Here is a 6,000-nt window from a genome sequence, read left to right as displayed (position 1 = left end):
CTTGAATTCATGTAGTGGAGGGACATGAAAGGGAGTATAAAGCAAGATCTAAGAGAGGTGGAAGGTTTCCATTAACGTCAGTAGATTGTAGAGAATAAATAGAAAATGTAGGTACATGATTGAGGCATCATTGAAACATCTGAAAATGGCCCTGAAGTTCTTGCCAACAGGTAGTTGCCTTGTTTGGAAAATATTTCTAATCTAGATTACAGGACTCTCCCGATATTCAATTAGATCCCTTCCTTCCTTCCCTCCCTCCTCTTTCTCTTTTTCTTTCTTTCTGTCTTTCTTTCCCTCCTCTTCCTCCTCTTCCTCCTCCCTCCTTTTTCTTCTTCTCCTTCTCCTTCTTCCTTCTTCCTTCCTTAGAACTGGAAGAATTCATGTACTGATGAAAAACCAGGTTGATTGGTAGCAAACCAGTCCTTAATAGAAGTCTTATTAGTAAGACATACCCTCACTATGGAACCATTAAAATTTGATAAAACCTTCCTTATTATTTTGAATATATGGATTATAAATTTGTTCTGGCTTAGGACATTAGTGATACGCTCATAAGCTTTATTTTCTGTTATAATTCCATTTAATTCAGCATTCTTTGTTCTTTATTTAATGTTCTATATGATATAGATGGTGGTGAGCAGTATTCATTGATTCCACCTTTGGTCATATAGTTAAATGTAGGTGTACATACATGAGAAATCAGGCCACATACTAGAGATTTGGGGTTAATAAATGAAACATACTAAGTCACTGTTAGCTTAGATTTAGGAATAATCTCAATCTTAGACCAGTATTATTTTATGTGATAATGCTAGCACATTCACATTTAATATTATAAATATTATCTAACTCTGACTTGCTTTCAAGACTGATAGACACACTTTACCATTTAGTATTGTAGTTGCTTTACCAGATTCTGGAAAGAAACCAAAGATAAACAAGAACTGGTCCTTATTCTGGAGAAGTTCACATCTTTTACAGCCATAAGGTAAGTCCTCCATCTAAGAGCCCTGTTCCCACACCTTTGCAGTGTGCATTTGTGCTGCCTCTCATGCCACTCCCCTTCCACACCCCCCATCGGCAAAAATGGTCCTGGTACACAGCATAACAAAGTACTTGGAATTATATTCACAAATAATAAACTACAATAATGCATTGCTTTTCTCATATATCAGTTTCTTTGTAAATTTGACACAATAAGATCAACTGGTGCTTGTTTGAAAAGACAGTATGTTAATGGAAATACCAATTCCATAACTGATTTTACTATTTTCTCTCTGCCTGCTAGCTATTGGAAAAGAAATGCTACTCATGCTTAGACTGACAGAAAAAACAATATCTAGGGTTTATTCTGCATTCAAATAGTCCAGTTTGGCCACAGTTTTAATCCGGCCCAAGTAAAGAAACTATACAAGTTTGTGTGTCAGAGACTGCAGAAGGAAAATGGCATCTGACTACCAGAGCTCCATCTTCTGAGATCCCCTTCTTGGCTTTATTCCAGTGAAAAATGCAAGATCATAGTTGGCTGCTCGACACTGGCAAGAAGGTGGTGAACAAGGTAAAACACTGATAAATCTTCTGAAGCTTCCACTAGATAGGACCTAGCATTCATGACTAGTATGACATTCCTATGGGTGGATGGGTAGATAGATAGATAGATAGATAGATAGATAGATAGATAGATAGATAGATAGATAGAGGCTTTTTCCTGATTATAATTAATGCACTTTTTTCTTGTTTAAGCTGGACCTGCTCCTTTTAATTTTGTAAACCTATAGGAACACAAGACCTGAAAGTTTTAGTGAACATAAAAATCACCTAGAGGATTTGTGGAAAATGCCTATGCATGGGTCCTACCCACTGAGTTTTTAATTAGTAAATTTGGTCTAAGTCCCATGTCTCTCATGCAGGTATATTGAGTTTGACATTTTATGGAAAAAATGAGTACATTTTAAATAGAAATGATATAGACTGCTAGAAAAGAATGGCTTAGATACTATGATCTGAACTTACAGCTTTGCTGCTTCTTCACATGTAGTCATAATAGGTAGCTGGTGGCCGGGTGTGGTGGCTCATGCCTGTAATCCTAGCAGTTTGAGAGGCTGTGGTGGGTGGATCATGAGATCAGGAATTCCAGACCAGCCTGACCAACATGGTGAAACCTCGTCTCTACTAAAAATGCAAAAATTAGCTGGGCGTGGTGGCACATGCCTGTAATCCCAGCTACTCAGGAGGCAGAGACAGGAGAATTGCTTGAACTTATGTGTATCTCACTATTAAATAATTCTGACAATCTTATTTATCAGGCAGGCTTCCATAACATCAAAGGAGAGTTAAGAGTGACTCATATAATGTGGTCGTTGATAAGATATAAAAATATTGCTGGCAGTCATTATAGGTTTAAGAATAGACTGCAATTGGACCAGTGGATCTCAAATTTAGTTCATCCTTGGAATCATTTAGGAAAAAAATGATTTATAAATTATAACCCCCTCCCCCCAGAGATTCTGATTTTATTGGCCCAGGGTGTAGGTTGGTCAGCAAATTTTTTAAATTGTCTCAGGTGACTCTAACACATGAGCAAATTTGGGGACCACCGCATGGAACCAATGCCTTACCCCAACAAAAATGAATTACCAACAATAGACAGTAGTATTATTTCTTCGCTGAATGCTTACAGTTGTTTTATCCTTTTAACTACTTTTAAACATATTACAAAAGTATGTGTTTCTTTGTTTTGTTTGGAATTAATCCATTGTTATTAAATTCAGCTGAAAGTTTTTTTTGTTTGTTTCTTTTTCATGTTTTTGACATCTAGTAAGAGTGAAATAAGGTTGAAAAGACCAGCCCTGATGAAGGACCAAGGACTAGAATACTGACTCTTTCGAGTAGACCAGGAGTTCTCAATTTCTGGGTTTCTCAATAAGATATTTTGAATAGAGAGAAGGAAAATGACATTTTAAACTTACACTTCTTGCTTCTTTCAGTTAGAGTGACTTCCTAAATGTGGTGATAAGGAAATAGATATCTTAGCAATTTTTGAAAACTCAGGCAAAACTGTTTTTTGCATATCATAAATTATAATGAAGAGGGTGCATTTTTAAATTAAAAATCTCTATTTGGGATTTTTGTGATATCATGTTGAAAATAATACATTTCAGGAAACAGATTTTTCTAAACACAGTTTCTTTTGTCATCATGTCTATTTATATTTCGATTCTTGGTTGTACTATCATTTTTTGTTTTCCAACATTTTATGGAAATTCCTTCAAACAAATTTTACATAAAGATATGTAAAATACACAACTTAATACGTCCAAAATTTTACATGTCTTCATCTATTGAAAATGTAATTCAACTTGAGAGGTGTTTTAGAAATGAATTCCTAACACAGAGTGAGATACATGTGAAATCAATGTTGGCAACTTTTAATCTGTCCAAAGTTCTGTTTCTAATTTTAAATAAATAGTTTTTCTAAATAATTTCACTTAAACTTCAACATTTAGAAAATTACTTTACCTCTTTGTGTCTCAGTTGTCTCAATAATTGTTTCAGGATAATGATAAATTTGTAATGAGTGTTAATTGAGCTAATATTGAAAGATACCTTCTGATCTATTATGTATAGTCTTTTATTTTTTTATACTTGGAGGATACAAGTGCAGTTCTGTTACATGGATATACTGTGTAGTGGTGAAGTCTAGGTTTTTAGTGAAGCCATCACATGAAAAGAATATACATTGTATGCATTAGTTAATTTCTCACCCCTCCCCACTTCCTCTCACTCTATTGATTCTTCAGTGTTTATTATTCCACTATGTCCATGTGTACCCACTATTGCACTCTCACTTACAAGTGAGAACATGCTATTACCAATATTCCTTTAACCTGCCCACCATATTGGTCTTTAGAGGTATTAGAAAAGAAGCTCTTGCTCTATAAATGACTCATAAGAAATCTCGGAAAAAAGGAATCTGGGCTTCATGTCTATCTGACAACAGACAAATATTGGTTGTAGATAACTAAATATCTTTATCTTGCAGAATATTTGCCCTATATGAATCCAATTAAAATTCAAAAGAGGCTAGAAGACTTTCATTCAGAAAATTGAAAGGTAGTATTCTTTTTTACTCCTACAGAGGGATATGTACAATGACCAAGACCTACCAATACTTTAAACCTTTCACTCATTATCTGTAGATAAAAAGTGCTATCAAAGGTGTTAAGTTCATGAGTCAAGCTCGTCCCATTCACCAACCACACTGAATTTAGGGAAGGTCTCTTCACCTGACATTGCCCAGATAGTGATTTCATTTTATGTGAATTTTCTTGGAGCTAAATTATTTTATAAATCAATTGATATATTTCTTAATACAGGTGAGAAAATGTGTCATTAAATCCAAATGTGTTATTTAATATAAAAACACACTAATAATTATTTATTCAATATTTAATATATAAAGATGTGTAAGACAATGTGAGTTTTATCCTAATAGAGGAAACACAGAAACAAACATATAAAAAAACTAATACAATATAGTAAATACTATACTTGAGATGAGCTCAAGGTTTATTATTAATTCAGAAGGAAGAGAAAATATTTAGTATATAGTAGGCAGGAGGAGCACGAATAATTTATTTATTTGGTAATGTGGTAGACTGGAAAAGACCTCTCTACCCAGAGATTGCTTTTATCTCTTGAAAAAAAGAAAAAAAAGGCAATGTTTGAGATCTTAGCTAAAGGCTTAGACCATAAGTGACTATGATGAGCAGAGCTCCCTTGCTTCCAAAACATTTTTGAACTCCTAAGAATATAAGATTGTTTATTACTGCAGCATTGCTTAGCCCAAAGCATCTCAAACTTGTGTGTGTATATGAATCACCTGGGGACTTTGTAAATATATAGACCTCGACTCAGTAAATCTGAGTAAAAATTCTACATTTCCAACCAGCTCCCAGGTGATTCTGATGCTGCAGATTCAAGTACCACATCTAGCGTAGCAAGGCCTAGCCTAACTGGCTGTTAAGTGACAGTAATGGCATTGTATCCCAGTATTTCTACTCTACGTTTAGAGCTTATTTCCCAGATGTCATCACTGAATTACATTGATGTTTGAACTATAGGTAGCAATCTCCGAGTAATAAAATCATGTCATAATCAATAAAATCATAACCAACAGTTAAAAAGAGAAATCAGAAAAATTACAAGAATAAAATAGAATTAAGCAGAATATACAGTTATCAGGTTGCACACAGGCAATAAGAATAAATATTGTTTTGGGAAAATTCACAAGCTATATATTCTTGAGCACTTTGTAAAATATAGGAAAGTTGAAATGTTTTAAATCGAATGATTTATTAGTTAATATTCAACAATGGTTAGAAATATTAAAATAATCTTTGGCTAATTGTTCTTGGGCACACAGCTGAACACATTCCCTAACCTTCCTTGCAGTCAGATATGGCACTGTGATAAGGTTTTAGCCACTAGGCTGGGTCATGAATAGTATGATATTTTTATTCTTGATTCACTGATACTTCCACAAGAGATCTTTCAATCTTTCATTTTTCTTCCAGTTGTAGGATAAAACCTAGGTGATTTTGGAAGACATATTTTGATAATGATAGAGTCCCTGCAAACCTGAATCTCACCAACATGGAGACACTTTGAGCTTTACATTGAAGCAAAACATAATCTATTACTGGGGGCCTACTTAGTACAGCAGTTAAAGTAGCTTAAACAACTCACATAAACATACCGAAATAAAAATCTGTAATGGTATAACTGCTCTCAGCTCTATGAACATTTCTTTTTTTTTTTTTTTGCATAAAAACCAAAGTACTTACTCTAGATGACAACAGAGTGAGTGAGATGGCCTCTAGCTAGGGCACAGATCTCATTTTATACCTCTCCAAATTCTCCTCAGCTGGATTCCAGTCACACTACCTTGCTATTCTTTAATGGATTCCCTTCCAAGGACTTTTGCACATTACATTTTAT

The sequence above is a fragment of the Pan paniscus genome, chromosome 19 (genome assembly GCF_029289425.2).
Source record: "Pan paniscus chromosome 19, NHGRI_mPanPan1-v2.0_pri, whole genome shotgun sequence".
NCBI classification, from domain to species: domain Eukaryota; kingdom Metazoa; phylum Chordata; class Mammalia; order Primates; family Hominidae; genus Pan; species Pan paniscus.
The sequence above is the reverse complement of the archived record's forward strand: the minus strand, read 5'-3'. Positions refer to the sequence as shown.